We start from the raw sequence: 7,048 nt of genomic DNA, 5'->3' as shown, positions 1-7,048 counted from the left end.
AAGGAAGCGGACAAATTAAGAGAGAATTTGAGCAGCCAGATCATTTAAACTCCAAATTCATGTGGTTAACCCGTTATGTTAGCCAAAGCCCGGTGGTTCAAGTTTGCATCAATGGAGTCTCAATGCCCGCTCTCTTAGACACTGGATCACAAGTGACCACAATACAAGCAACACAGTTTGAGCAGCATTGGACTGAGGAACAGATGTTTCCGTCAACTTCCACATTGATAAACCCGATTGCAAGCAATGGGCACTGCATCCCTTGCAAAGGATACTCGGAAGCTGAAATTCAAATCGGACGAACAGTGCTACCACAGCAAGGCTTCATCATCACCACTGCCCAAGATGATGGATTGCCTCCAGTGATAGTGGGCATGAATGTGTTGCGGAACTGCTGTGAGGAGCTCGTAGCAGCACTCCAAGGAGAGTTTCAAACTGACAAGCTCCAGGAGAAACAAGGCCTTCAACCTGGGATAGCCAAACAAAAGGGAAGAATGATAACAGAATTATCTGTAAGAGAGGAACATGAAAAAAATAAGGCTAGCCAAATAATGATAGAAATGCCCATCTCCAGTGTCCAGATTATCCGAAAGAATGCTTCAATGTTAGGCATGAATAATATAGCATCCAGTTCTAGAAACTGTGAGCAACCTATTCAAGGAACCAGTTTTGACCACCTGCAAGATAAAAGTCAGATGATAAGACACCTCAAAGCCTTACTGAAGATTGGGAAATACCTGACCAAGCGACAAAGGCAAGAATCCTCGCCAGAACTCCTGAAGTTGTTGAGACAGCGAGAAAGGCTGTTTGAAGAGAAAGGACAGTTGGTTCGATGTAGTGTGGATCCTAATACTCATTATAGGATCAGTCAACTTGTAATTCCAAGACAAAGTGCTTGTTATGTGCTTGAAGAATATCACGACAAGTCAGGTCACCCTGGGTGCAAAAGGATGGAAACAAGCATCTGGAAAAAGTTCTTTTGGGTTGAAATGAGGGAAGACATCAAGAGATGGTGCCGAAACTGTCCAACCTGTTCTGTAAGAAGAACCTTGCTGCCTCTTTCTCTCCAGAATCCATTGTCCCAAACCAGCTGTGATACTGAATCCCAAGATGGAATGGAAGAGGCTCATAAAATGTATTTACAGCAGACTAAGGTGGTTTGTCACCGACAAGGAGGCAAGAAGACTAGGGCTTGCAAAACAGAAAACCACCATAGTCAGCTGCAGTTTTGTACAGCATGTCCCAAAGACAGTTTAGAAAGAGTTCAATACTCATCCATGGCAGGGGGGTTGAGGTTTCCTAGACAAACTTTTCAAGACCATATACTGTCCAGATTTCAACCGATTGCTCCAGGAGCATGTGTTAATGTACTATAGCACAAAAGGAATTATACCTATCAGATACTGATGTTAAAAATGTTGATAAATGTTAATGTTTCAGACATAATCTGTGTTCACTAATGAATGTGACTGGATATAGTGAGAAGTTTATATAGGGATAAAACCAAAATGCGTGAGGACACGCATGTTTTGGGGGGGGGGCACGTGTGATATCCCATAACAACAAGGACATTTTTGACAACAGTGTAGTTGCCTGTGCCATTTTAAATAAAGTTTATTTAAAAGAAAATTGAACAGCAGTTTGAGAAGTCAGTTGGAGCCATGGTGAGGAAAGAGCTGGCGACGCCATTACGCAGAGATGAGCAGCTGAGAGAGGGGAGACAAATAAGCTGAAAATTGCATGAGAGAGTAAGCAGTAGTGCAAAATACAGCAGTGGAAGTGCAGCAATTAACAAGTAAGAACGCCATGACACTCTCAGCCAAGAGAGTGCACAGCAAGTGTCAGAGACAGGAGAGTATAAAGCCTTTATACCAATGCTGACTGGCCTACATCTGAGGGGAAACTGCCTCAGAAACATCTATTGACTGGGTGAGATAAATCCATATTTATACTGAAACCTACTCCACTGCAAAGGACATTATCCTATATTTACTATACCTATGCAGCGATTTACATGGGAAGCAGCTCCAGTTTGTTTTAAACAATCATCTTTACTACACAGAGCTACAATATTTTGTTCACAGCTAAAGGAGACAATAGCTGCATATAACTATGTAACAACATAACCGGGCCCCAACGTGCACATAGAGACTCCCTGCAGTGACACCAATGTTATCTGGGACTTAAATATTGTCTGCATAAGTTGATTTCTATTACTAAGCAACATAGTATTAATCTCAGATTTAGTTATATTACCATTTGTGTAATGACTTAAAGTGTATATGGTGTCTGTGTTTAAGTTGCTTGAATCAAATCTTTCCCTTCCCTACTGTAATCAGTTCCTTTTCTGAGTTATGTGGTAAACCATTTATTCTTTCATACAAAGCCCTGCCTGCCTTTCTTTGTGTCTGGGGAAACCTTGCCTCTCTGCCAGGAATAGAGAAGAGCTGCTGCTGAAGGAGGAATAGTCCATCAAGGTATCCCTGACCTGTTCCACATAGTTTACACACTTGTTATACCGGGGTGTTACATTGTGTGTGACTGACCTTAGGAAGAAACCGGAGCCTCCGCTGCAGTGACCCAGCAACCAGGGCACGGGAGTATACAGTGCCGCTGGGAGTGATGAAGCTGCAGTAAAGATGTCTATTAGACCTAGCCTGCTGCAGCCCTTGTAGATTCTCATAAAAAAAGTTCTTCTTTTCTTGTCAAAATTAATAGCTAAGAATAGGCTGCTTGAGGCAGGCCCCTGTTAAGTGGCCTGCTACTGAAGGCAACAACTACAAACTGAGCTCCCTGTTCATGGAAGCGGGGTTATAGAGGAGAATGCGCTGAGCATCTTGGGAACAGTCAAAAGCTTTGAGCCGGTTGGTGCCTCAGATCAAGATCCTACTCTACACCCCAATGTGAATCCTTGTGGAGTCCAGTGTACCCCACAGAAGAAATTAATGTGTCACACCCATTGGCAGCAACCTTAGAATAGCTGCTGACGGGCACAATTGAGAAAGGAAGGGGGGGGGGACATTTGAATCCAGCACATAGATCAATTCAAATATGTAATTTGAACCTTCCTATTTTAAAATATAATGGATGAACCTCACCCTGTGAGAACAATCTTCATGATATAGAGATCTCATATGCAAAATAAGTATGAGTTGGGATAGGGCTGGGGAGGGTGGCTGCTCGGGCAGCCCCTCCCCCGTCAAGTTAAGGAGATTCAACTGAGGAAGCACAAGGGAACTCTCGTCTGGGGACAACAACTGCAGGGAGACCACATCTTTTCAGATGAACATGGGAGGGCGGAAGGCTGCCTAATACTGAAGCACCATCAAATATCAAACCATATGCAATAACTAGTACAAGCATTCCTGGGGGAAGGTCTGCAGGAGACGAATTTGCATACGGTGATGTCATCCAAGCAGTGGGCCAAAGTTGGCTGGAACCCTCATCTGCATATGAAAAGAGAAAAGGGTTATGCAGGGCATGGCGGCCTTTTGCGGCGCTTGGATGACCCCTAGTTCGCATTAAACACCTCCACCCTCCTTCGGTGTGGGGCTCATGTTGACTATGCCCCAGCCCCTGAAGCATTCAAGCTGATTTCTTGCAGCAGCTGGGCACTGTAACAGCTCCAGAGCTGCTCTGTAAGGCAAATAAAAGGGTGTGGGCCCTGCAGCACTACCTGTAGTTCGCATTGTGCGTTGGAAGGCACAAAGTAATCAGACGGGAGAAGTCAGGATAGTGCGCAAGGGCATAGAAGGGAGCGGCTCAAGAAAAGAGAAGTGGAAACAGACAGCAAACTAGGCTGGAGAGAGACCTGAGACAAAGAGATCTGAATTATACGAGAGCCGACCAGGGGAAACACAAATTATGCAGTCAAGTTTCCCACATTTGGGGAAATCGCAGGGGCAGCACAGCCAGAGTGCAATGGGTGAGCCTTGCCCTGGGAGAAGCACCTTCAAGATCATAGTATCTCACCTGGCAGGTAAGTAGGAGTTGGGCTAGAGCTGGGGAGGGTCGCTGCTCGGGCACCCCCCTGTCAAGTGAAGGAGATCCAACTGAGGCAGCACAATGGAACTCTCGAAAGAAGAACAAGGCTAGAGGAAGATCTGAGACAAAGAAATCTGACTTTTACCAGAGCTGACCAGCGGAAAACACAAACACAGTCCCCCACTACCACAAATAATGCAGGCGAGTTTCCCACATTTGGGGAAATCACAGGGGTCAGCATACCCAGAATGCAATGAATGAACCTCACCCTGGGTGAACAATCTTCATGACCATGGTGTCTCCTATGCAAAATAAGTATGATTTGGGATAGGGCTGGGGAGGGCCGCTGCTCAGGCACATCTCTGTCAAGTAAAGTTAATTCAACTGAGGCAGCACAAGGGAACTCTCATCTGGGGACAACAACTGCAGGGAGAACACATATTTTCAGATGAACATGGGAGGGCAGAAGGCTGCCTAATACTGAAGCACCCCCAAACAACAAACCAAATGCAACAACTAGTGCAAGCATTCCTGGGGGAAGGCCTGCAGCAGATGGATTTGCATATGGTGATGTTATCCAAGCAGTGGGTCAAAGTTGGCTTCAACCCTCATCTGCATATGAAAAGAGAAAAGGGGCGTGCAGGGCATGGCGGCCTTTTGCGCTGCTTGGATGACCCCTAGATCGCATTAAACACCCCCACCCTCCTTTGGTGTGGGGCTCATGTTGGCCATGCCCCATCCCATGAAGCATTCAAGCTGATTTCTTGCAGCAGCTGGGCACTGTAACAGCTCCAGAGCTGCTCTGTAAGGCAAGTAAAAGGGTGTGGGCCCTGCAGCACTACCTGTAGTTTGCATTGTGCATTGGAAGGCACAAAGTAAGCAGACGGGAGGAGAAGTCAGGATAGTGCACAAGGGTATAGAAGGGAGGGGCTCAAGAAAAGAGAAGTGGAAACAGACAGCAAACTAGGCTGGAGAGAGACCTGAGACAAAGAGATCTGAATTATACGAGAGCCGACCAGGGGAAACACAAATTATGCAGTCAAGTTTCCCACATTTGGGGAAATTGCAGGGGCAGCACACCCAGAGTGCAATGGGTGAGCCTTGCCCTGGGAGAAGCACCTTCATGATCATAGTATCTCACCTGGCAGGTAAGTAGGAGTTGGGCTAGAGCTGGGGAGGGTCGCTGCTCGGACACCCCCCTGTCAAGTGAAGGAGATCCAACTGAGGCAGCACAAAGGAACTCTCGAAAGAAGAACAAGGCTAGAGGAAGATCTGAGACAAAGAAATTTGACTTTTACCAGAGCTGACCAGAGGAAAGCACAAACACAGTCCACCACTACCACAAATAATGCAGTCGAGTTTCCCACATTTGGGGAAATCACAGGGGTCAGCATACCCAGAGTGCAATGAATGAACCGCACCCTGGGAGAACAATCTTCATAACAATGGTATCTCCTATGCAAAATAAGTATGATTTGGGATATGGCTGCGGAGGGCCGCTGCTCAGGCACATCTCTGTCAAGTAAAGGAGATTCAACTGAGGCAGCACAAGGGAACTCTCATCTGGGGACAACAACTGCAGGGAGAACACATATTTTCAGATGAACATGGGAGGGCAGAAGGCTGCCTAATACTGAAGCACCCCCAAACAACAAACCAAATGCAACAACTAGTGCAAGCATTCCTGGGGGAAGGCCTGCAGCAGATAGATTTGCATATGGTGATGTCATCCAAGCAGTGGGTCAAAGTTGGCTTCAACCCTCGTCTGCATATGAAAAGAGAAAAGGGGCGTGCAGGGCATGGTGGCCTTTTGTGGCACTTGGCTGACCCCTAGTTTGCATTAAACACCTCCACCCTCCTTCGGTGTGGGGCTCATGTTGGCTATGCCCCAGCCCCTGAAGCATTCAAGCTGATTTCTTGCAGCAGCTGGGCACTGTAACAGCTCCAGAGCTGCTCTGTAAGGCAAGTAAAAGGTTGTGGGCCCTGCAGCACTACCTGTAGTTCGCATTGTGCGTTGGAAGGCACAAAGTAAGCAGAAAGGAGGAGAAGTCAGGATAGTGCGCAAGGGCATAGAAGGGAGCTGCTGAAGAAAAGAGAAGTGGAAACAGACAGCAAACTAGGCTGGAGAGAGACCTGAGACAAAGAGATCTGAATTATACGAGACCTGACCAGGGGAAACACAAATTATGCAGTCAAGTTTCCCACATTTGGGGAAATCGCAGGAGCAGCACACCCAGAGTGCAATGGGTGAGCCTTGCCCTGGGAGAAGCACCTTCATGATCATAGTATCTCACCTGGCAGGTAAGTAGGAGTTGGGCTAGAGCTGGGGAGGGTCGCTGCTCGGGCACCCCCCTGTCAAGTGAAGGAGATCCAACTGAGGCAGCACAAAGGAACTCTCGAAAGAAGAACAAGGCTAGAGGAAGATCTGAGACAAAGAAATCTGACTTTTACCAGAGCTGACCAGAGGAAAGCACAAACACAGTCCACCACTACCACAAATAATGCAGTCGAGTTTCCCACATTTGGGGAAATCACAGGGGTCAGCATACCCAGAGTGCAATGAATGAACCGCACCCTGGGAGAACAATCTTCATAACAATGGTATCTCCTATGCAAAATAAGTATGATTTGGGATATGGCTGGGGAGGGCCGCTGCTCAGGCACATCTCTGTCAAGTAAAGGAGATTCAACTGAGGCAGCACAAGGGAACTCTCATCTGGGGACAACAACTGCAGGGAGAACACATATTTTCAGATGAACATGGGAGGGCAGAAGGCTGCCTAATACTGAAGCACCCCCAAACAACAAACCAAATGCAACAACTAGTGCAAGCATTCCTGGGGGAAGGCCTGCAGCAGATAGATTTGCATATGGTGATGTCATCCAAGCAGTGGGTCAAAGTTGGCTTCAACCCTCGTCTGCATATGAAAAGAGAAAAGGGGCGTGCAGGGCATGGTGGCCTTTTGCGGCACTTGGCTGACCCCTAGTTTGCATTAAACACCTCCACCCTCCTTCGGTGTAGGGCTCATGTTGGCTATGCCCCAGCCCCTGAAGCATTCAAGCT

At 47.1% G+C, this 7,048-nt stretch overlaps 6 non-coding genes across 6 annotated transcripts; all 6 read right to left on the bottom strand.

Moving 5' to 3' along the window:
- Positions 1-3,824: 3,824 nt before the first annotated feature.
- On the bottom strand, positions 3,825-3,987 carry LOC134996562 (U1 spliceosomal RNA). The gene has a single exon (XR_010199235.1). It is a non-coding gene; the product is annotated as a U1 spliceosomal RNA (small nuclear RNA).
- A 152-nt stretch (positions 3,988-4,139) lies between these two features.
- Positions 4,140-4,303, bottom strand: LOC134996320 (U1 spliceosomal RNA). The gene has a single exon (XR_010199022.1). It is a non-coding gene; the product is annotated as a U1 spliceosomal RNA (small nuclear RNA).
- Positions 4,304-4,977: 674 nt separating this feature from the next.
- LOC134996366 (U1 spliceosomal RNA) lies at positions 4,978-5,140 on the bottom strand. Its single transcript, XR_010199066.1, has one exon. It is a non-coding gene; the product is annotated as a U1 spliceosomal RNA (small nuclear RNA).
- Positions 5,141-5,292: 152 nt separating this feature from the next.
- LOC134996266 (U1 spliceosomal RNA) lies at positions 5,293-5,456 on the bottom strand. Its single transcript, XR_010198969.1, has one exon. It is a non-coding gene; the product is annotated as a U1 spliceosomal RNA (small nuclear RNA).
- A 674-nt stretch (positions 5,457-6,130) lies between these two features.
- On the bottom strand, positions 6,131-6,293 carry LOC134996408 (U1 spliceosomal RNA). The gene has a single exon (XR_010199108.1). It is a non-coding gene; the product is annotated as a U1 spliceosomal RNA (small nuclear RNA).
- A 152-nt stretch (positions 6,294-6,445) lies between these two features.
- LOC134996264 (U1 spliceosomal RNA) lies at positions 6,446-6,609 on the bottom strand. Its single transcript, XR_010198967.1, has one exon. It is a non-coding gene; the product is annotated as a U1 spliceosomal RNA (small nuclear RNA).
- Between the last annotated feature and the right edge of the window lie 439 nt (positions 6,610-7,048).

The sequence above is a fragment of the Pseudophryne corroboree genome, unplaced genomic scaffold, assembly GCF_028390025.1.
Source record: "Pseudophryne corroboree isolate aPseCor3 unplaced genomic scaffold, aPseCor3.hap2 scaffold_142, whole genome shotgun sequence".
Classification (NCBI taxonomy): Eukaryota; Metazoa; Chordata; class Amphibia; order Anura; family Myobatrachidae; genus Pseudophryne; species Pseudophryne corroboree.
This window is presented reverse-complemented; position numbering and strand designations above follow the sequence as displayed.